Raw genomic sequence first — 26,004 nt, forward strand, 5'->3', positions numbered from 1 at the left:
TCACACGTATCCATCTGTTAAGGGATGGAAAGATATATAATTAGAAAAAAAGGCCAGTTGTTCAAGATGAGTTCCAGAGCATATGTTGTACTCTGAAACAAGCCATATTTTCATGCTAAAAAAAGAGAATGCCTCATACAGTATGCTTTACTTTTCTGCATCCAGAAGGAAAAAATGGGGGCATTTTATAGCATATTGCTGACAAACACACTGGGGGAGATTTGTCAAAGCATCTCTAACATGTTTTCATCTAGTTTTCAATATATATGAAGCTATTAATTAGATCAGTTGCATTTCTTGCACCCTAACCATCACTTTGCAATAAGCACCATTTTTTCACAGATAAAAGAGACGTTAATTTGTTGCCACTTTTTCTGATTTTCCTGCCACTATAAATTAGGCCATTTTCTGAAATGTAAATTTCTGTAAAAGCGAGCAGAATTTATTATAAAGTCACTATACTATAACCATCACTTTTCAGAACACAAATATCCCCCTAAAATTATGGTTCCAGCTGATTCATGAAATCTGCAGTACAAAGTGTTCATTTTCCCATATCATACTGGTACCATATAGTCCTGTTCTACTGCTTCATTGCAGTGTCCCAGTGTTTCATGTGTCTGTTCATTTGTCCTATCTTAGCCTCCAGTGTTTCTTGTCATCTGCCATATCTTCAGCTGTCCAGTGTTACTAAGGAATGTCTAGCAAATTTATGGTCTGTACTTTCTTCATTGAGTCAGCTTTTTGCTAGTTCAGATGTGCTTTGGGATGCCGCTTTTAGCTATTTTCAGTATTATCAGTGTCATTGTAGTCAGTGTATCATGCAACTTATGTGGTCATAACCTCCATAGGCAGATAACTGTTTAACAAACAATTCTGCTTAGTAATTTAAGGTGTCATCAGTTCTGGTCATCTTTGCTGCCTCATTGTACACAGCTGAGTATTTCTCTGTCACATACTAGACCACTTATCATCCTGCTTTATCTGTCATTATGTTTTGTCAGCTCTGATGTTACCCATGTCTACTTTATTCTTGAATAATATCCATTCATTCATTCATTCAAGAACTGTCCTCGTCTAGAATTCCATTCGCAGTTTCATTACAGTCAATAATTACACAGTTCAGTAGATTTTCTTTCAACTTTTGACCCTTCGCAACTTTCAAATGTAAATGGACCAGTAATGGTCTCCAAAGAAGCCATAGTCTAGATCTCCAGTAATCCAGATGCATTGTATATTTGTCAGTGGATATATGTTTCCCTTTGTCATTGGTCTGCTATGCATTTTGTGGTAGAACCACCACTGGAGAAAAGTGCAATACCATGTAACAAATTTTATTTTTAATTTGCAATCACACAAGTTCCTATGTGACCCATTTAATGAAATTTTGAATACCAGGTAAAAAAAGAAAATATTGTCAGTTTTATCAGATTACACATTGCATTTGCCTGTTGACATAATTCAACCCAACATATTTTAATGCCATTTCTTTTATCTCTGTATATTTCAACATATAGCATAGAGAACCATGGTTATTAATGTTATAAACCTTTTTTTATTTTTTATTTTTGAAAAAAAAGAACAGATATTGACGAAATAATAATCCACTTTATGCTACCCAATCAAAATGATCAATAATCTTTTCAATGGAAATGATATATTGAAGGGTCAAAGTTTACTTTCCTCCTTTATCTGCTATCAAAAAATAGTAAATTAAGTGTAATAAAGAATGCATTTCCTTTAACACCGTGGAATGTAAACTAACGCACTTGGTTAATAGTGCAAGCTTTTCTGAGGTAGAATCTTTAGGAAAACAAAAGGTTGTCTTAAAGGCAGATTCAAACCACCCCACAAGCCTCTGTCACACAGTGACAAAAGCCAAGCTCTACATGGCCAAGTCCTCATATTCATCTCTAAAATTTAGCATTTATTTTAATATTTGCTGCCTCATTAAAGCTTGTCACAGATAAAGCTTTACCACTTAGAATTGCACAAAGAGTTCCTTGTGATGAAGGCAGTAGTAGACACTAGTTTGCCCATAGCGTATTCCATTTTGACACATGCTGTGAGTTAAGTGTGAACTTGAAAGTGTATTTACCGCTCCTTCTAGAGAAAGCTGTCTGCTCTAATTATGGCACACATCACCAAATGTTATAATAGGAAGTGACAAATATAAGATGTGCTAGAAATGTTAGCATCTACATTACAACATTGAAACTGTAAATAAGCAGGGTAGAGAATTCCCTCTGCTTGAATTATACTATCTAGTTATTGGGTGTTTGCATCACTAGACTCATGGATGTGCTACAAATGATTACTTTAGCCATGGAAAGCACATTGTTAAGGTTTAAATCATCCTCTAATCCAGGCATTTGAAACATGGACCTACAGATCTTGCTGAACTACAATTCCTATTATTCTCTGTCCACAATAATCTCTCTATGATAATCAAATAATTCTGGGAGCTGTAGGTCATCACACACTATGGGGGGAGTCGGGGAGGAGGTGGCGCGGGGAGGGGCAGAGCTTGAGATCACTGATCAAAACATTCCCAGTTTTAAAATGATGAAATATATATATATATATATATATATATATATATATATAAAACATCTCCACACAGAGATTATTCTCAGACACACGAACGCACACTGGCAATGGCACTCACAACCACACAGACACACACATACGCATTAAAATAAACAAGTGTCATTAAAATATCATAGAAATGGGGGCGGGACCTGACCAGCATGGCGGCGAGACGTGTTTTACACAGGCTCCTACACAATCTTGCAGCTAGAAGAATTTTACCATCTGTTAATGCCCGATCCAGGCCAACAAACCTAACCCTCACAACAGAGGGCATAATGCATGGCAATCAGTGAGTCGATAGGAGCCTGCTTACCTCTCCTCGGATCTTGTGGCCTTGTGTGCATCGGGTGGGTGAGGCGGCCGTGTCCTGTGGGTGCCCAGAAGCAGTGAAGGACGCACACAAGCCACGTTACCCCCCCTATTGGTCCTGCGAGGGTGAACCCGTTCCCCCCATGGGAGGTAGCCTTGAGGTGGCAGGAGCACATGGAGAAGCTGTAGAGGCGGAGAAATGGCAAGAAGACTCACCCAAAATGGCGGACGGCACAAGAAACGCGGACTCCAGTGCAGGTCACCTCGACATTATAGCAAAACTGCCCAAAGTATTTGCTGACTTCTGGCGGAAGCTGGAGAGCAAACTGCAATCACCTGCCCCGATACAAAAGAGAGGCTACTCGCCCTAACAACATCATTTCGGAAGATCAAGGCTCAAACAGCTCAGAGTGCCCTAACATGGCGTCGGAGAGCGCAGCGCGCACCATTACTCCACACAAGTGAAACAGAGACAGTACATATGGGGGCCTACAGTTGTAGCCTGGGAAGAGCCAGAAGAACAGTTGTGAGCGCTCCTTGCATATACCAGCCTGCCCACTCATGGAGAGAGAAGCCTGCAATCTTTCTCCCTGATGTGGGACATGGTTTTGCTTCATGGAGGGCATAGGATGAATCCAGCTCAAGGATGACCTAATCCATAGCACAGGATTACCAACCTGTTCCCATATTTGAGGAGTGCGTGAGGGGTCTTACCTGTCCTAAAATCGAACCGTTTAACTTGTTTTGTCTTAGGCTAATATTATTTTCATTAGTCATCTTGCTGATTGTTCTGTCGCTGGGGGGGGGGGGGGGGGTGGGGGGGGGGGCTCCTAGGGGGAATAATCTTGAGAGGTCTGTTAATATCTTGTTTTAGCACTGATCATTCTACAATGACCAAGCTTAGCACCTGTCTTTACAGCTGACCTACTCTACACTATGATAATCATATTCTTATTTTCCTTAAAATGTGCCAATATGAGTATATACACTCCTTTTGTCTTGACAAATCATTTTCGTACAACATTTTCAATGTATACTGTACATCTGCTGTTATGCTGAAGCACAACAAAAAGAAAGAATTTAAAAAAGAAAAATATCACAGTAATTTCATCTTTGTTTTTTTTTTCACTTTAAAATGAACAGTTTTTTCGGGGGAAAAATTACATCTATATCAAACTATATTGCTGGCTAGTAATGACAAAAGTCACAGCCCAATCTAAGAAATCTGTCCATGTAGTGTATGGTGGTCATAAGCCATGACTTTATAACAATATATTGTGTTCAAATATTCAATATTCAAAATAAATGCACATACAATGCCACCTATAATCTCACAAAAGAGCTCCCTATAGTACAGACATTTACCTGGCATACTACTAAAGACATTTGAAAAATCTTAAATATATATATATATATATATATATATATATATATTATATATATATATATATATATATATATATATATATATATATTATATATATATATATATATATATATATATATATATATATACATATATATATATATAAATATATATTTTTTTTTTGCAAAATGCCTTTTATGCCTTTTTTACATGTGTTAGATGTGATGAATAAAGAAAAAATCCACAAAAATCAGCAAGATTCAAGAGTTTTTCTTTGTAAAAAAAGAACATTGTTTAAAGGTTAGTATCTATAACTAGCCTAAGGGATGACTGCTTATATTTCCTTAAGGTATTAAGTAAAAACTCACTTTGGATATAAATTGGTATATCTGTATGTATGTATATATATATATATATATATATATATATACACACACACACACACACACACACACACACACATCTCCAACACCCATCAAACTCATATAAACAACAATGTAAGGTAATTTCCAAACAATTTAAAGTCTATCATTCAACAGTGAGAAAGATTATTCAAAATGGGAAACATGCAAGACGGTTGCAATTCTTCCCAGGAGGGGATGTCTCATCAATTTCAAAGAGATGTTTGGCCATAATGCACAGCAAAAACCAAACACAACCTGTCTTCACCAACACATCATACAAACTGTCAAGCATGGTGGTGGAGCAGTGATGATTGGGGCTCATTTTGCAGTCATAGGACCTGGGAACCTTGCAGTCACTGAGTCGACCATGAATTCCTTTGAATACTAAAGTATTCTAGAGTCAAATGTGAGGCTATCTGTCCGACAGCTAAAGCTTGGCCGAAATTGGATCATGTGACAAGACACTGATCTCAAGCATATCAGAAAATCTACAACTGAATGTCAGAAAAAGAAAAGAACCAACATGTTGCAATGACCCTGTTAGAGTCCATACTTCCACCGCATGTTAATGCTATGGCATTGCTCATTGCTGTAGACCTTTAGAGAGCTGTGCATAAACAAATGCCAACAAGTCTTAATAAACTATGCAAAGTTGTAAAGAAGAGGGGGCCAAAATTCCTTCAGAACGATGTGAGAGACTGATACAGTTATACAGAAAATGATTACTTCAAGTTATTGCTGCTAAAACTGGTTCTACAAGCTATTGAATCAAGGTGTACTTAGTTTTTCACACATGGCATCTCCGTTTTTGTTTTATTTTTTGTAAAATAAATCATGACACAGTGTAATATATCGTGTGTTGTTCATTTGAGGTTGTATTTACCTAATTTTAATACTTGCTAAGGAAAAGATGATTGTTATTATGTTCTGATATGTTGAACCGTAGAATTGAAAAATGGTGTACATTCATTTTCTGATTAATGTGTGTGTGTGTGTGTGTATATATATATATATATATATATATATATATATATATATATATATATATTTAAGAGGTAACTTGCACTCACAGTCTTTGAAGTTAAAATGACATGTTTTATCGAAAAAATATTTAAATCTGTATATATGTTTCAGTCTCCGTCCGTGACTTTCATCGGGATCAAAAGACTCAACACCCTCTATTCTTGTGTATTCAACCCGCCTTGTTGCAAATACATATCAGCGAGTCCACCTATTGTACAGCGCTTTGGAATTTGTTGGCACTTCATAAATAATAATGTTATTTCCAATAATGGGCAGCTTACTGTAGTACAAAAACATGCTCAGTGAATCTGTGTTTTAGAACCTACAATTTGCATGCAATTTTAGAACCAAGTGCTAATGAAATATTCCCCCTACAGAAAAAGAACTGTAACTGTAAATATCATAACAGGGCTTTTTTATTCTTGTTATGACTGAATGACAAAAAAGGAATTTAGCAAGGAGAGTAAATGAAAATGAAAAAATCCGCTTTGACTTGGTCCTGTTAGAGGAAAACAAAGGGAAACGTAGTTAATATTGTATGAAGCAGAATATTAATCCTGAAATTAATACAAACCCTGTGCAGCTTTGTATAACAATTTAAAAAATGGAAACTGAATGGAACAGTCAGTCTTTCTTTAGACAAGAAGACTCCAGTCTCTTTTTTGCAAGAAACAAGTTGTCTGTCACAGATTAGACTCACCATAGTCCAGTCACAATTTCTAGACTTGATTGTTGTTTTTGCTGTTGTTTGACATTCTATGGATTTGCTGTAATCAATTGGATAATTGCTTCACATTATTTAACAGCCTGATCTATTGTGCTAATTATTCACAACTAATGGCTATACGTTAATGCATAAATGTCAACCAAAATGTGCCTGAATACAGTATAAACAAATATAATTGCAATATAGTTTGTGTGCAGTGTTTCTTGCATTTCATGTTTTGACTGCTTCTTTATAAAAAGCTGAATTATTTATAGATTTTAATTAATTCTGGGTCGCCTATTACTCAAATAAGGTCAAGAGGATTTCCCTCAGCAAAAACATATCTGTTCCTAGCAGGACATAATCTTTCTTACATACTTGGGCCTCAATTTATTTTCCAGTATGTTTTTTTTTCTTACTCCAGATGGATGTTATGCTAGTTGGAATTTAAGCCACTGCTCGAAATAAAACCGCTGATTAAGGTGCTCCAGTATATGACACATGTACCCGCCTCCCACCCAGGGGCCACTCCGGCATGAACCAGAGTCTGTGGCTGGACTGGGGAGAGGTATTGCAGCTCAGCCACACTACCTAAAAAAGAGAGAGGGGGAAAGAGCACAGCAGAAGGCCAGCAGGGAGTTCTTCAAATTCCTAATCAGATTGTGAATTTGGTTGTCAAGGGTTTGTGTGATCAATCCATGCCTAGACTGTGTGAAAGGCCACTTCTGCATACACAGCGAGAAGCCCTTCCTCGCCCCTTACATACACAGTCACCTCAGTCAGTGTGATATCTGTGTAATTGCTGCTGCCGATGCACCTGACATCATGACTTTTAGTCATATTCTCTGCAAATTCTCATCAGGGGGTGGCCTTGACTGGCAGATTATAGCTGTGGTAGGTGACAACTCTCACTGTCTAATTGGCATTGTTGGCAATTGAAGCGTTGTAAGATGGGAAATGGAATTTAAAGTTAAATTAAATAGCCAAAGCCAATATTTTTAATGTAAAATATCGGCGTCAGTATCAATATTCAAACATATATAGATCAGCCTCCAATAAGCCCTCCAGTATGTCATTTATAGTGGGTATTTTGTTCATCAAAATTGTTAAATGGCTTATCAGGAACTGATAAATCTGATACATGTGATCAGCGGCCTTAGTTTTTTTTTACCTAGTAACCACAATACCAAGGCTGGTGTCTTCTTTATGCAATTTACTTCTGACAATAATGCTTTCCCCTTCATCATGTAATTTCCCCAAAGGGATTATTGCTTTGGTACAGACACCCTATATACTCAGAACTATCCATACAAATATTGTCTTACCATTTCACAAGTATTCTTAAATAGTCACCCAGAACACTTCATCTCAATTAAGTGGCTTGAGTTCAGTAGCTCTGTCCTCTTAACAGTTACATTGCAGGGTTAAGTCCACCTCTACTCCTTGTCATTATGGCAATATGGCAGCCACTAGAGAAGCTGGTGGCCTAAGTAAAACTCTGAATATTGCTTTCATATTGGGAAGCTTGAATGAGTGAATGGCGCTCGCCACAAATGCCCATTAGGTTCCCAATGCTACACTTTGAAGCCATGGTGAAGCCTTTTCAGTGATGTTGTAGGTGACGGGTTGTTGAACACTTTATTAATTTTATTGTTAACGGGAGGGGGGGGGACCTATATAAATCAAAGGGCATGGTCAATATAGCAATAGGTATACAGGTCTATATTCCTAATGGCAGGGCTGCCATCAGAAATTTTGGGGCCCCTGACAAAGCACAAGGTCTGCCCCCCCCCCCCCGACCCCTCCCTCCCGGGCCCGCCCACGCCCTACCTAGTCTGCTAACAATGATGCGGGACTGAATTTGTTGTGTATAGTGGAAGTGAATTAGAATGTGTGTAATGGATGTAGTGTTTGTGTGTATTACTGTTTGTGCAGTGAATGCAGAGTGTGTAAGTGTAGCGGATGCAGTGTGTATAGTGAATGCAGAGTAAGTTTGAGTAGTGGATGTAGTGTGTGTACAGCGATGTAGTGTGTGTTTGTGTAGTGGATGTAGTGTTTGTATGTACTAGATGAAATGTGTTTAGTGGATGCAGTGTCTGTAGTTGATGTAGTGTGTGTATTAGATGCAGTGTCTGTGTATAGTGAATGCAGAGTGTTTCAATTTGTGGTGGATGTAGTGTGTGTACTGTGAATACAGGATGTTTGTGTAGTGGATGCTGTGTGTACAGTTAATGCAGAGTGTGTGTCAGTATAGTGAATCCAGAGTGTGTGCATAGTTTAGTGAATGCAGAGTGTGTGTTAGTGTGTAATGAATGCAGAGTGTGTGTTAGTGTGTAGTGAATGCAGAGTGTGTCAGTGTAATGAATGTAGTGTGTGTGTTAGTGCAGTGAATGCAGAGTGTTTGTAAATGTGTAGTGAATGCAGAGTGTGTGTTAATGTGTAGTGAATGCAGAGGGTGTGTTAGTGTGTAGCGGATGCAGAGTGTGTGTTAGTGTAGTGAATGCAGAGTGTTAATGTGTAGTGAATGCAGAGAGTGTTTGAGTAGTGGATGTAGTGTGTGTACAGTGATGTAGTGTGTGTTTGTGTAGTGGATGTAGTGTTTGTATGTACTAGATGAAATGTGTTTAGTGGATGCAGTGTCTGTAGTGGATGTAGTGTGTGTATTAGACACAGTGTCTGTGTACAGTGAATGCAGAATGTTTCAATTTGTGGTGGATGTAGTGTGTGTACTGTGAATACAGGATGTTTGTGTAGTGGATGCTGTGTGTACAGTTGATGCAGAGTGTATGTTAGTGTAGTGAATGCAGAGTGTGTGTCAGTATAGTGAATCCAGAGTGTGTGTCAGTATAGTGAATCCAGAGTGTGTGCATAGTTTAGTGAATGCAGAGTGTGTGTTAGTGTGTAATAAATGCAGAGTGTGTGTTAGGGTGTAGTGAATGCAGAGTGTGTCAGTGTAATTAATGTAGTGTGTGTGTAAATGTGTAGTGAATGCAGAGTGTGTGTTAATGTGTAGTGAATGCAGAGAGTGTGTTAATGTGTAGTGAATGCAGAGAGTGTGTTAGTGTAGTGAATGCAGAGTGTGTTAATGTGTAGTGAATGCAGAGAGTGTGTTAGTGTGTAGTGAATGCAGAGTCTGTGTTAGTGTAGTGAATGCAGAGTGTTAATGTGTAGTGAATGCAGAGAGTGTGTTAGTGTGTAGCGGATGCAGAGTGTGTGTTAGTGTGTAGCGGATGCAGATTGTGTGTTAGTGTAGTGAATGCAGAGTGTGTTAGTATGTAGCGGATGCAGAGTGTGTGTTAGTGTAGTGAATGCAGAGTGTGGTAATGTGTAGCGAATGCAGAGTGTGGTAATGTGTAGCGAATGCAGTGAGTGTGTTAGTGTGTAGTGTATGCAGAGTGCATGTTGTATTAGTGAATGCAGTGTGTGTTAGTGTATGCAGTGTGTGTGTCAGTGTATGCAGAGTGTGTGTGTTGTGTCAGTGTATGCAGTGTGTGTTGTGTTAGTGTATGTAGTGTGTGTGTGTGTTGTGTCAGTGTATGCAGTGTATGTAATGTGTGTGTGTGTGTTGTGTCAGTGTATGCAGTGTGTGTGTTTTGTCAGTGTATGTAGTGTGTGTGTGTGTGTGTGTGTGTGTTGTGTTAGTGTATATAGTGTGTGTGTTGTGTCAGTGTATGTAGTGTGTGTGTGTTGTGTCAGTGTATGTAGTGTGTGTGTGTAAATGTCCAATGAGGAGGAGGAGGGGGGGCATTTTAACATTATTTAAAATTAAATAATATTAAATTAATTAAATTGTTTCTCCCCCCTCCCTGCTTACCTGTGTCTAGGGAGGGGGGAGATTCCATCCCCGGTGGTCCGGTGGCATGGTGGGGCCCCCCGGCTTCCTGTTACCGCAGAGGGGGCCCAGGCAGCACACAGCTTCTCCTCTTCTCTCCTCCAATAACTCTCGCGAGATCCGCGGAGCGTTGCCATGGCAACCGGGTCTCGCGAGAGTTATTAGCAGGGATTAGAAGAGGCTGTGTGCTGCCTGGGCCCCCTCTGCGGTAACAGGAAGCTGGGGGGCCCACGGCTGCACACATAGATAGCGGTATTCGCTATCTATGTGTGCAGGGAGGGAAAGTGGTCTGGCAGTCCTGGGCCCCCCAGGGCCGCCGGGCCCGTGACAACTGTCACGGTTGTCACCCCCTGATGGCGGCCCTGCCTAATGGTATAGTATTCCTTCAACCATCATCAGGTGTCTCAAATATGAATATTAATATTTTAATTATAAATTAGCAATAACTAACAACATTAATATTTTTATAGTTCTTAGTATTATGGTCGAATATGTGGATAGAAAATACACAAAAAATTGTAATGTTAAATGTATATTTAATATAATTATAATAACAAGTAAACAATGCTAGCAGAATGTCAATTTACTACAATAATGATACAATATGAAACTACAACATATTACTTACAAAAGGTGATAACAGTTGCTAAATGTTACAAGGGAATCACATTGTACAATACAAAACATGAACAAACTTACACAGGCCCCAGCCTCTGGGGCTGGGGCTAAACAGTCAGCTGCTACATTCTTAGGCAGTCAAGAGCAGAGCAAAAAGAGAGCCTAAAGAGAGCCTAAATCCCTCCAACATCTGGTTTTTATTCCCAGTGTGTTCCTAAGTAGGTTGCCCTATGATGTCATTGCCAGAAGCATATGGCTTAAGGATTCCTACACACTGCCCCTAGTGGTGCCTTTTAAAGCATTAACCTAATTACGCTTTATTTTATGACGTAAATCATTAAATTAATACCATTGCACTGACATTCCTTTACTGTGTTTCACTACACTACTATATCAGCAGGTCCTCTTTGTAAAAAAAAAAAAATTCACCTGGTTACCCCATGATCAGCAATTTTTCAGAAAATATGCAGTTTATTAGGGGTGGATGTAACAAATTTTGCAGATGCAAAATAATTGTATCATTCTTTTAAAAAGTGTCCCACTTTCCAAAACCTAACAAGAACTCTATGAAATCTTTGCTTAACGAACACATCTGTGTTTCTAACATTATAAAGTCTATGTCCCTGGTGTTACTACCACGCCCCCGCCCCACCCTGTTCAGCATAGAAAAAACCTTTTTTCACTTACCTTGTTCCAGGACCGAGGCTCCCTTGATGCTGTTTAGCTCTCCTCCTCTGGTGATGTCATAGAGGAGGCAAGGTCTCCTCTGTGATGGCCCAATCCAATGCTCCTCATAAAGGTGCATTGAGGACCTAATGAGTATGCGTAGCAAGCTTTACTGGCGCATTCAAACTTTCCCTCTTTCCCTTAGGGAAGAAATTAATCAATGCTTTCCTACAAGGCTTCCATGTTACGTGACCAAGTTCTACTCAGTCAGTGCAGCATATTGACTGACAGACACTAGAATTGGACTTAACCCTTCAATGTAAACATTATACATTTTCAAAAACTGGAATGTTTTACACTGCTGGGTTAAGAGGAAGGGACACTGCACCAAAACCACTTGATTGCGATGAAGTGGTGTAGATAACCCCCTTAAAAGGATACTCTACTGTCTAAATGCAAAAATAAATAAAAATCACTGTTTGGTAGATATACCCCCAATGAAAACATGCATGCAATTAATTATCTCACAATAGCCTCTTATCCGAAACCTTTGCATGCCCTATGCAAACCTATAAAACCTTATATACATCTGACCCTGGACTCTGACAGGAACCTATATGAATTATTAAAGAAGAAAAGAAAACACTTTTATACTAACATATAAAACATCCCATTCTGCTAGCACACAAAAAAAGTTAAATGCCAAGCCTGGACTATTCCACTCAGGTTTTGATGATTTTACAGCTATGGTTTGATCTGATGGCTTGAATGAGAAAGGTTGAAGATATAATCTGCTAACAGCAAAATAAAACATGGACATTTTACACCCGTGTCATATCTGTGCTCCCAATGAATATATTTATCCTTTTGCATTTCAGTCCTTTTTAGTCTAAAGAATAGGTTTCTACAAACCACTCAAAAGCCTGCTGTTGACTTACTTAATCATCTATTCCTTGGTGTAAATTAGTACAAATCCTGTATTTTCTTGTTCTTAATAAGCTGTGAATGTTAGGTTTATTCTGTGACAACTCTTAAATAAAACATCAATAAATATTTCCCAGAGGGAGAATCTTTATCAAGACGATAGAAGCTGCAAATCAATGATCACTGTAACATGCCTTTAAAATTCATAGTTTTTTTATTCATTTTTAATAAAAAAAAATATATATTAAGCACAGTATTATAATGAGGCTCTGGGTAACTGTGTAAATTCTTTGCGTATTTTTATCAATTTACTTCCATTGTGTGCCAGCGATATGTCTTTAGTTTTGTGATAAGAATCCAACAGTGAATTCATTTATCTGAAATAAATTGTATTTTAAGCCAATGCAGTAGATGTAAAAAGCATAGCTGTATAAATGGTGCCAAAAAGACATTTTTAAAGGACCATTCTAGTGCCAGGAAAACATACTCGTTTTCCTGGCACTAGAGTGCCCTGAGGGTGCCCCCACCCTCAGGGTCCCCCTCCCGCCCGGCTCTGGAAAGGGGAAAAGGGCTAAAACTTACCTTTTTCCAGCGCTGGGCGGGGAGCTCTCCTCCTCCTCTCCGCCCCGTCGGCTGAATGCGCACGCGCGGAAAGAGCTGCGCGCGCATTCAGCCGGTCGCATAGGAAAGCATTTACAATGCTTTCCTATGGATGCTTGCGTGCTCTCACTGTGATTTTCACAGTGAGAATCACGCAAGCGCCTCTAGCGGCTGTCAATGAGACAGCCACTAGAGGATTAGGGGGAAGGCTTAATCAATTTATAAACATAGCAGTTTCTCTGAAACTGCTATGTTTATAAAAAAATGAGTTAACCCTAGCTGGACCTGGCACCCAGACCACTTCATTAAGCTGTAGTGGTCTGGGTGCCTAGAGTGGTCCTTTAACGTTGACAGAAGATTAAGATTTGCTTCAAAATTATTTTAAATTAAAAGTGCAATTTTTTGCTTTTTACGGATATGTCATATTGCCCCACAATCTATTCTCTAGGGGCATCAACTTGACTATGTCCTATTTCTTGAAGGTACGTTTTGGGTTTTTGTTTAAAGGAATATAAATCGCAAGAATAATTATGCAAATAAAGTGTGCAAAAAGGAAAATGTGACCCGTGTTAATTTTGTAACACACTATATACATTTTTCCCTATGTCAAATAAATCTAACACTGAAGTCATGTGTTCTCTACCTTTCCATGTTAAATAAGAGACATGATACTTTGTTCTCAGATGACAAGGTTGAAGGAAAATCTGCAGTTCTATTAACAAGCACGGCATACTCGCCAATTATCCAAGACTCGTGTTACACTAAAAGCCATGAACATTACTTTTCACAGGGAAATATTAGAAGATTTGTATCACATTATGCTAAGTGTGGTATTTTTCAGATTCCAAAGTGAAACATCAGCTAAAAAATAAAAATAGCATATTAGTTAAGATAAAGAAATAGCAAAAGGTTAAGGAATGCTGGCTTGTGTAGTTTTATAAAATATGAGGGGTTCACTGGTCTTGCATCTTTTCCTATATTGTGTTTCAAGCTATTGTATACAGCAAACACAGATTAAAAGGAATCCATGTTTAAAATGGAATGAGGCAAAAATGTGATTCTTTGTTAAACTAATTTGCATATGCCCACCCATAATCCTTTGCGGTTGTAACATCTCTGCAGTTATGGGATTTCTGTGGGAAAGCAAGTCTTATGGCTTGACTGGTGTGCAGATTTTTGTTTAACATTGTATTAATTATCCACAGACTTCAGGTGGAAGGGGTTTTCAATCACAATTTTTCCCCACCATAACCTTTTTGGATTTTGCTTTTTGGATATATACATACATGCACATATAGGGAAAGAACATCCCATCATCTCTAGGGCATGACAAATGGCATCTGTATGCAAATGTGTACTTAAAGGAATTATTTTGCTATATTTGCACCATGGGAATGCCATTTCTGGGATTCAGTGCACAGAAATTATTTAAGAACAGTCTCATAATTCCATTGATGTCTGAGTAACCTGCCTGCATCAAGCCTCTGAGGAACTTGGGTCCCTGACCACTCTATGAATTCTGATGATGAGATCCAGACAATGTTTATTCACAACACCACTGTTCCCAAAGACAAATCTACTGGAGGCTATCATGTTTCCACGTACTGCCTTTCCTGATCCTGAACTTGTTCACGGAGTACTAACCCATACCATTCCGATTGGACTATATACCTTCATCGCCTACCCTGATCAGCTTAGATAGAAAACAGAAGGGAAGTGCAGACGCTATATGACCCGCAATAAAGCACGAAAAGGTTACGTCAAAGTGCATTGATGTAGGATCCATGACTGCTTGCTAATTAAACTAGTCTTTCAATAAGAAAAAATTGTTAATAGCAAAACTTGAAACTGAAAATCCAGAAATGAACAAAGTTAGGTAATTTCTTCTTATGTGAGTGTATGTATAAAATGCATCAGTCTCCTACATGTGCTCATTTATTCATAGGATCAATTTACTAAACAGAGCCTTGACATGAAATGTTTTTCCCGGTTATTATGAACATTAGATTTTCAAGCCGTTTGTCAACACACCTTAACTATCTTTTAAGAGAATGAAAAAAAAAAGAAGAAAATAAATTAGAATGCTGGATAGCAAAACCCTGTGAACAAACTGCCAAAGTGAGTGATCTTTTTACAAAATGTATCTTGCACATTGATAGTACTTGATGTTTTTTTCATCATGTGTATTTGTATATGTCAATATTAGTGATGTACCGAACTGTCCGCCGGTGAACAGTTCCCAGCGAACTTAGCGTGTTCGCGTTCGCCACGGTGGGCGGACACATGCGCAGTTCGATCCGCCCCCTATTCGTCATCATTGGGCAAACTTTGACCCTGTGCCTCTCGGTCAGCAGACACATTCCAGCCAATCAGCAGCACTCCCTCCCTTCCACACCCTCCAACCTCCCTCCCAGCATCCATTTTCGATTCATTCTGAAGCTGCATGCTTAGTGAGAGGAGGGAAAGTTTAGCTGCTGCTGATTAGATAGGGAAATTGATAGCTAGGCTAGGGTATTCAGTGTCCACTACAATCCTGAAGGACTCATCTGATCTCTGCTGTAAGGACAGCACCCCAAAAAGCCCTTTTTAGGGCTAGAACATCAGGCTGCTTTTTTTTTTTTTTCTGTGTAATGTAATTGCAGGTGCCTGCCTGCCAGCTTCTGTGTGAGGTTCACATTGGATACTGTGTCCACTTGCCCAGTGCCACCACTCATATCTGTTTTTACAATAGGTTAAGCTTTAGATTTAAAATAAATAATTTTTTTTCACTGTAATAGAAGAGCAGTTGCCTGCCTGCCAGCTTCTGTGTCAGGTTGGATGCCTTGCCCATTTGCACAGTCAGTGCCACCACTCATATCTGTTTTTACAATAGGTTAAGCTTTAGATTTAAAAGAAATATTTTTTTTTCACTGTAATAGAAGAGCAGTTGCCTGCCTGTCAGCTTCTGTGTCAGGTTGGATGCCTTGCCCATTTGCACAGTCAGTGCCACCACTCATATCTGTTTTTACAATAGGTTAAGCTTTAGATTTAAAAGAAATAATTTGTTTTCACTGTAATAGAAGAGCAGTTGCCTGCCTGCCAGCTTCTGTGTGAGGTTCACATTGGATACTGTGCCCACTTGCCCAGTGCCACCACTCATATCTGTTTTTACAATAGCTTAAGCTTTAGATTTAAAAGAAATAATTTTTTTTCACTGTAATAGAAGAGCAGTTAGTTGTCTGCAAGCGTCTGGGTGTCAGGCCTACTTCAGCGTGTGCTCTGCAGACCTGTGCCAGCGTGCTTTGACAGTTGCCAATCATATCTGGTGTCTCTTTAGCATGCTTTTACAAAGAAAAAAGGTTTCCAGTGTAAGCTAATAGCAGCCAGTCAGTGTCCTTCAAGCCGCTCTGTCAGGCCTTCCTTCAGCGTGTGCCTTCACAACCCTGCCAGTGTACTTTGACAGTTGCCACTCATATCTGGTGTCTCTATAGCGTGCTTTTACAAAGAAAAAAGGTTTCCAGTGTAAGCTAATAGCAGCCAGTCAGTGTCCTTCAAGCGGCTCTGTCAGGCCTTCCTTCAGCGTGTGCTCTGCACAACACTGCCAGCGTGCTTTGACAGTTGCCAATCATATCTGGTGTCTCTTTAGCGTGCTTTTACAAAGAAAAAAGGTTTCCAGTGTAAGCTAATAGCAGCCAGTCAGTGTCCTTCAAGCGGCTCTGTCAGTCCTTCCTTCAGCGTGTGCTCTCCAGAACTGTTCCAGTGCACATTGCCAATCATATCTGGTGTCTCTATAGCGTGCTTTTAAAACCAAAATTTGTTTTTCACTGTTATAGATTGAATAGCAGTTACTTGTCTTCAAGCGGGTGTGTCAGGCCTACAGTGTGTGCTCTGCAGAACTGTTACAGTTCACATTGCCAATCATATCTGGTCTCACAGTAGCTTGCACGCATAGTACCACTAATCCCCAAAAAAATGACAGGCAGAGGCAGGCCACCCCGCAGGGGCCGTCGTGGTCGTGGTGCTGTGATTCCCTTTTGCCCTAGAATAATGCCCAGTTTTCAGAAGCCACGTACCCTGAACTTGAAAAGTTCTGAGGACATAGTTGACTGGCTAACACAGGACACCCAATCTTGTACAGCCTCCGCTCGGAACCTTGACGCACCATCCTCCTCCAGCTTAGCTTCAGGCACCTCTCAAGATAGCACTCACCCGCCTGCCGCCACCACCAAAACTAGCACCACAGCCGCTTTACTTGGTATGTCAGAGGAGTTATTCACACACCCGTTTGAAGAAATGAGTGATGCGCAACTATTATTGCTAGAGGATGTAGATAACAGGGATATGTCTCAGGCAGGCAGCATTAAACACATGGAGGTACGGTGTGATGATGATGATGTTGTACCCGCTGCTGCTTCCTTTTCTGAGTTGTCAGATACAAGCAAAGCGGTTGATGATGACGATGCGTCCATGGATGTCACGTGGGTGCCCGCTCGGCAAGAAGAAGAACAGGGCGAAAGTTCAGATGGGGAGACAGAGAGGAGGAGGAGACGAGTTGGAAGCAGGGGGGGGTCGTCGCAAGGAGCTAGTGGCACAGTCAGACAGCATGCATCGGCACCCGGGGTCAGCCCGACAGCACGCCAATCAACGCATGCTGTGTCCACCACCAGAATGCCGTCATTGCAGAGCTCAGCAGTGTGGCATTTTTTTGTGTGTCTGCCTCTGACAACAGCGATGCCATTTGCAACCTGTGCCAAAGGAAACTGAGTCGTGGGAGGTCCAACACCCACCTAGGTACAACTGCTTTGCGTAGGCACATGATCTCACATCACAAACGCCTATGGGATCAACACATGAGTACAAGCAGCACGCCTACTCTAAGCCGCCATCCTCCTCCTGGTCCAGCATCTTCAGCCACGTCAACCACTGCTGTCCTTCTTGCCCCCTCTCAACCATCCGCCACTCCGTCTCCCGCCTTGAGCAGTTCCCGCTCATCTGCCCACAGTCATATGTCTGTCAAGGACATGTTTGAGCGTAAGAAGCCAATGTCACCAAGTCACCCCCTTGCCCAGTGTCTGACAGCTGGCTTGTCCGAACTATTAGCCCGCCAGGTTTTACCATACAATCTGGTTGAGTCTGAGGCGTTCAAAAAATTTGTAGCTATTGGGACACCGCAGTGGAAGGTACCCGGACGGAATTTCTTTTCACAAAAGGCAATCCCCAACTTGTACTCGATTGTGCAAAAGGAAGTCATGGCATGTCTGGCACACAGTGTTGGGGCAAGGGTCCATCTGACCACTGATACCTGGTCTGCAAAGCATGGTCAGGGCAGGTATATCACCTACACTGCGCATTGGGTAAACCTGCTGACGGCTGACAAGCAAGGAATGCGTGGCATTGCAGAGGAGTTGGTGACACTGCCACGAATTGCAGGCAGTCCTGCTGCCACCTCCTCTACTCCTCCTACTCCATCCTCTTCCATAACCTCCTCGGCTGAGGACCGACCAAGCATCTTCTTCCATCTCCCTGTTACATAAATCAATGCCATATCCATAGAAATTGTAGAGAATATCCATGATAGTTTTACAGGGCCAAATCATGTCGCCTGTTGAAAGAGGTGACCTTGCTCGGGTCCCAGGTGTGCGGTTCCTAAAATGCTGCGTCTTGCTCCACATCAACGGCACCCCCCCAGCTCCCCAGGTACTATTCCACATCCCGGATACGGCAGTGTCACGCCGTCTTGGGTTTGACTTGCTTGAAAGCAGAGAGTCACACCGGACAAGCACTGTCCTGTCCGCCCTGAACGCACAGGTGGAAAGTGGCTGACTCCGCAGCAACTGGATATCGGCAAAGTGGTGTGTGACAACGGAAAAAATTTGATAGCGGCATTGAAGTTGGGCAAGTTGACACATGTGCTGTGCATGGCACATGTGTGTAATCTGATCGTACAACGCTTTGTGCATAAGTACACAGGCTTACAGGACGTCCTGAAGCAGGCCAGGAAGGTGTGTGGTCATTTCAGGCGTTCCTACACGGTCATGGCTCACTTTGCCGATATCCAGCGGCGAAACAACATGCCAGTGAGGCGCTTGATTTGCGACAGCCCTACACGTTGGAATTCAACACTCCTAATGTTCGACCGCCTGCTCCAACAAGAAAAAGCTGTTAATGAATATTTGTATGACCGGGGTGCTAGGACAGCCTCTGGGGAGCTGGGAATTTTTTTGCCACGTTACTGGACGCTCATGCGCAATGCCTGTAGGCTCATGCGTCCTTTTGAGGAGGTGACAAACCTAGTCAGTCGCAACGAAGGCACCATCAGCGACATCATACCATTTGTTTTCTTCCTGGAGAGTGCCCTGCGAAGAGTGCTGGATCAGGCTGTAGATGAGCGTGAAGAGGAAGAGGAAGAGTTGTGGTCACCATCACCACCAGAAACAGCCTTATCAGCATCGCTTGCTGGACCTGCGGCAATGCTGGAAGAGGATTGTGAGGAAGAGGAGTCAGAGGAGGATTGTAGCTTTGAGGAGGAGGAGGAGGAGCAAGACCAAACACAACAGGCATCCCAGGGTGCTCGTTGTCACCTATCTGGTACCCGTGGTGTTGTATGTAGCTGGGAGGAAGAACATACCTTCAATGACATCAGTGAGGAGGAGGAACGGGAAATGAGTAGCTCGGCATCCAACCTTCTGCAAATGGGGTCTTTCATGCTGTCCTGCCTGTTGAGGGACCCTCGTATAAAAAGGCTGAAGGAGAACGACCTGTACTGGGTGTCCACACTACTAGACCCCCGGTATAAGCAGAAAGTGGCGGAAATGTTACCGAATTACAACAAGTCGGAAAGGATGCAGCATTTGCAAAATAAATTAAAAAGTATGCTTTACACAGCGTATAAGGGTGATGTCACAGCACAACGGGAATCTAACAGGGGGAGAGGTGGAAGTCATCCTCCTCCTCCTCCCATGACCACGCCGGCAAGGACAGGACGCTTTAAAGACGTGTTGTTGATGGAGGACATGCGGACCTTTTTAAGTCCTATGCATCGCCACAGCCCTTCGGGATCCACCCTCAGAGAGCGACTCGACTGACAGGTAGCAGACTACCTCGCCTTAACTGCAGATATCGACACTCTGAGGAGCGATGAACCCCTTGACTACTGGGTGTGCAGGCTTGACCTGTGGCCTGAGCTATCCCAATTTGTGATAGAACTTCTGGCCTGCCCTGCTTCAAGTGTCCTGTCAGAAAGGACCTTCAGTGCAGCAGGAGGTATTGTCACTGAGAAGAGAAGTCGCCTAGGTCAAAAAAGTCTAGATTACCTCACCTTTATTAAGATGAATGAGGGATGGATCCCGAAGGGACTGACACTGGGCGATACATTCGATTAAAAAAGGCCTGATGAGATGAGTTGCCTTGGGCTAAAAATGGTCCACACGCTGCTGTATTTTAGCTCTGAATGACGTTTGACTTGCGTGACTTATCCGCCACCAACTAGGGTTCAAGCCGCCATGTTTTAGGGCACTTTCTGCCTGTGAAACAAACATCAATTTTTCTGGCCGCTGCTACAGCAGCGGCTGCAACAATACCAAATTTTTCAGGCATGTGTACATGCCTAATTTTTAGGCCCACTGGTGCAGCACTGTGGCTTCAAAAACCAAACCAAAAAAAAATCCTCCAAGATGGCACCAATATACCAGTGGTCTAAGCATCTTCCCACCTTGGCCTAAAAAGGGGAGGTGATTCAACAATTAAAAATCTCTGCCATTTACACGTCCACTGATAGGAGACGCGGAAGGTATTATCATGGACTCTGTGGACAGGGAACAGTCTCTATTCTGCTCTGTGTCAGTGTGTATCAGGGGCTTTGAGGACAGGTGTCAATCCATACCTTTCCATACCAGGAAATGAGTAGCTTGGCATCCAATCTTGTGCAAATGGGGTCTTTCATGCTGTCGTGCCTGTTGAGGGACCCTCGTATAAAAAGGCTGAAGGAGAACAACCTGTGCTGGGTGTCCACGCTACTAGACCCCCGGTCTCTATTCTGCTCTGTGTCAGTGTGTATCAGGGGTTTTGAGGACAGGTGTCAATCCATATCTGCCAAGTGACCCTATGTAGGAGGAACATTCCCTATTCTGCTCTGTGTCAGTGTGTATCAGGGGTTTTGAGGACAGGTGTCAATCCATATCTGCCAAGTGACCCTATGTAGGAGGAACAGTCCCTATTCTGCTCTGTGTCAGTGTGTATCAGGGGTTTTGAGGACAGGTGTCAATCCATATCTGCCAAGTGACCCTATGTAGGGGGAACAGTCTCTATTCTGCTCTGTGTCAGTGTGTATCAGGGATCATTAGGATAGGTGTCAATCCATATCTGCCAAGTGACCCTATGTAGGGGGAACAGTACCTATTCTGCTCTGTGTCAGTGTGTATCAGGGATTTGACTATCTTTATTCAGATTGAAAAATTACAATTCCAGGAAAAATTTAACAAACATTTACAAGAACATGTTATGCACATCATAGAAACAACGTGAACCTCTTTAAAGCCACAAACTTAAGACAAAAAAATACGTACACACAATGTGTAAGGGTTTGAAAGAATATTCTGAATCCTTACATGTTTACTTTATCGTTTGTTTGATTTTTGTGAACCATATATAAACTACAAGCAGCGTGAAAACTATAAAAACTCAAGTGGCCATGCTGATCAAATTAAATAGTATGCTTTACACAGCGTATAAGGGTGATGTCACAGCACAACGGGAATCTAACAGGGGAAGAGGTGAAAGTCATCCTCCCCCTCCCACCACCCCGCCATATCTGCCAAGTGACCCTATGTAGGGGTAACAGTCTCTATTCTGCTCTGTGTCAGTGTGTATCATGGTCTCTGAGGACGGGGAACAGTCTCTATTCTGCTCTGTGTCAGTGTGTATCAGGGGCTTTGAGGACAGGTGTCAATGTTAGGTGATTTCTGCCCTTTATGGATTAAAAGCAGACTCTGCATCAACTGTGTAATTTCCCATGGGAGTTTTGCCATGGATCCCACTCCGGCATGCCACAGTCCAGGTGTTAGTCCCCTTGAAACAACTTTTCCATCACTTTTGTGGCCAGAAAGAGTCCCTGTTGGTTTTAAAATTCGCCTGCCCATTGAAGCCCATTCGCGACAACACTAGTCAATATAAATGTAGGCTCAAATACCAACTGTAGGTAAAGTATTTCTATACTTATAATATGCTCTATATTAGACGTTTTTATTGCATTTCATGGTCATAATAAAAGTATATTCTGTGTTTACAGGCTGTAATAGCAGCAATAAAGAGCTAATTTTTTAAATAGAATTTGACATTCCCTCTGAAGCAGCTCAGAGTTATGCTGATGCACTATTGGCATTGGCCAGCCTCTGCTCAGCTGCCCTTCGTACTAATGAAGAAGGAACAGCTGGGTGCCGTTGGCCAATCTCCCGAGTGACAAAGATAAAAAAGCAGCTGAACAGTGTTATGAACAGAACGCCTTGGAAAAGTCTGATGATGGCTTGGTGTTAGAAAGCTTGGAAAAGTCTGCATTGCACAATAAATTAGAGATGGAACAGATAGGACTACATACAACTATATAGATTATATATATATATATATATATATATATATATATATATATATGTATATATATGTATATATACACATAATTGTTCACTGAAGTCGTATATTGCTGAAGCTCTGGCAACCTGCCTTGGTGAAACATTGCCCTCTCCTGTAATATTATAAGAAATTAAGAGAATGGATGTAAGGCCATTTGGCCATTTGATACATTAAAAAACATATATTTGCTTATCAGAGTCAATGTTTTTCATGCTGACTTAATGTTACGGTAGATTGACAGGTGGTTCTTTTTCTATTTCATGTTAAAAAAATCTCAAGTCTTTATGGGATAAAGTGTTAAAACAAAGAGGAAACACATGGTTTTATAAAGATGAGTCATATACGCCTACTATTGAGTCATGGTGGAAGTTATTCCTGTAATTCTAACCTGACTTAATTAATGCCAGATTCCCTTGAAAGTTAAAGATGGATTGGTTGATGAAGGATGACAAATTGCATGTGCCTTATGAAGCAAAGATCTTTAGTTGTATCACATATAACAACCCATTCTTGAACTTTTTCATCACATATTTTCAGTGTTGTCATGGATTTTGGTTTTGGGTGTATGGTTTTTTATAGGGTGTTCCTAAATCAAAATGTTATCCAGAGCCCCTGATCACTGTGCCTTGAGAGATATCAGCTACACTGAGGAGGTTTAAAGAAAGAAGACGTCAAGTCACTATCTAGTGTGGCTGTGTCCTTTGAGCAGAGGGAAGTAAAAGGCATTTAGGTTCTGGATTGGCCTTGTGAATAGGATCAGTTTGATTTGAAAAAGAATGGTACATGTAAGCAAAAGTGAGCTGTGCTTGAGACCTGACAGAGAGCAAGGAAATTGAGTGTTTGTTCATTCTCAGTGTTCACATTCTGTGACATAATGCATAATCCCTGGAAAGGATGTCTGCCTATATTATATTGGCTTAACTATTTTTGGTCTGTCTTTTTTTTTATCAACCCATTCATTACCAAAATCAGGAATAAATGTTTTTATATTCATGTATTTTGCCATATGAAATTTAGTAGATAAAGTCTCCCCCACCCTAATTTATACTCTAGAAATGATTGGTAACATGTAAAGGAATTATGTTATCTGCCTCTAGAAGCCTCTAGTCACTGATATCATTCATGCAAGTGTACTGAAAATGTAAGCTCATCCTTGCTTCCAAAAAGTAAAGGAAGTTGCAATGGGTCATATCATCCCTACAGTCATGGATTAGGAGGAGTGAATGGACTTTACTATTTTATTATTGGCATTACACTAGCATTCTAGAGATTGGTAAAATTGTGGTTTTAAATGCCTTTATTTAAATAGATTTTATTGTATTTCCTGTATGTGCACATTATGCCTATATGCAGACCCTATTTTTACATTATGTTGCTATTTTCAGAAAGCTACACTGCTGGTAATGTCTTCCTTACAAATCCCTATAAGTCATACATACTTTAACTTTAGAGACGTGAGTGAGGTGTGGCCATGGGAAATCCAGCAATAGAATTTTTAGGTGACTTAGTAATAACAATTTATGCAAATAACAATGTATCTTATTTACACAGACTGATTTCTAAACACATTTATTGTAGATTTTAAAAAAATCATTACCGTTAATATTACTGCTGTTGAATCCTGTTTTTTAGTCAGATATAGCAAAAATATGAAGCCCCTAGAAAAGAGGTCACTAGGACAGAAAAGAGGGACAAAAGGATTTGGGTCTAAAATAGGGACTGTTCCTCCTAAATAGGGATACTTGGTAGGTATGCATATAAGCAAATTATTTGGCAATTTTACTTGTATATTTTTGTTACACCTACTGTATATGACAAAAATTGCATTTTTGTACTTATATCAACATTTGAGACCTTGTGTGAAATATTGTAAGATATCGGACACTGTATACTTTCTAAAGCATTTCATTTCTCAAATATTTTTTATTAACAAATTAGTGAAAAATAAAAATTGAGCAAATGTATTTAATTTTAATGTTTACATTTGTCTTCTTAGCAATCTATATACAAAACTGCTTTATTATGACGTGTATATGCTAGCTATGCATTCCTTGCTTTCAAAAAAAAATTTATGCTAATATTTTTTTAAATCAATAAATGCTCAGTAGTGAAGGGGTTAAAGACATATATAACTGGGCAGCACTATAATCCAAATGTTTAGCCTACGATTTTATTTTAATCCTATGTTGCATTTTATATATCTACACCTATTAATATTGTGGCCAACTTTTTTTGTCGTTTGGTTCCAGAAGCTCACTCATCCGTTTCCGATATAGTAGTGTTTAAGGTCAGCTGGTACTTGGTGTCAGCCAAATGTTACGCACATACACTATCCATCCATTTATGTTAGTAATTTTCTTTTTATTTGGCATGTTACCAGATGTCTCCAGTTTCCACTGGCATTTTTAACACTGTGGTAGATTATTTAAACGTTCATAGTATTGCTATCGTAAAGGCTTTCAGGATATTGCAGGAGATTATTATGTATATAATGCACATGATGAAGTTAATTTATTTGATTGTCAAGGTTTTCTTATTATAGGTAGGTCTTTACTTCCGTTTATGATTTATTCTAAGCTATGGAGTTCTGTTAATATTTTACAGTTTAGCTTCAGAAATGTAGGGAGCAAGCTAAATTCATATTATATGCAAAATTTTGAAAGGAGAAATGTGGCTTTCTTTTGAAACCCTATATGTATGCATAATTCTATATTAAATAGGAAGAACATACAAAATAGGGAAACAAACATAAAAAAAAAACCACAAGTGCGAGTAAAGAAAACAAACTCAATATAGATTCACTGATTAGTCCTAATTAGCCCATTATGTCTGGGATTTCAATTATTTTTTAGAAGTTAGAAAACAAATACTGCAAGATGTGAATTACGGTTTTAAAGCTAAAACTTTGCTAAATTTGGCATGCTGATATTACAGTAGTAGTCACAGAATCCAAAACCTCTACACAAAAGTATATATTTGTAGAAGGTACATCGAGAAGGCTATGTTATTAAGTGAATTCTGACGCTTTTCATTTAACCATTTTATCACACATTAGTTTTTGGTGTAATTTTTCACACATTTTATTTTGAGCAAATTCGCAGACCCACTGTTCCACTACTTAAACCACACATTTGTATTCTGCTACTTTACTCGAGCACAATGATACATGTATACCGTTTCCCCTAATCCTGCCCCTAATCCAACCCATTAATGCTACCTTTAACCCCAAAAAACTGAAGAATATATATATATATAGAAATACTTAGCTTAGTTAATTGGCAGCTTCCCAAAGTGACCCTTCCCAGAGGGTCACTGATAGATATATGTATTGAATGTAGAAAAAAATGGGATACAGCTAAAA

Source organism: Pelobates fuscus, chromosome 3 (assembly GCF_036172605.1).
Source record: "Pelobates fuscus isolate aPelFus1 chromosome 3, aPelFus1.pri, whole genome shotgun sequence".
NCBI classification, from domain to species: domain Eukaryota; kingdom Metazoa; phylum Chordata; class Amphibia; order Anura; family Pelobatidae; genus Pelobates; species Pelobates fuscus.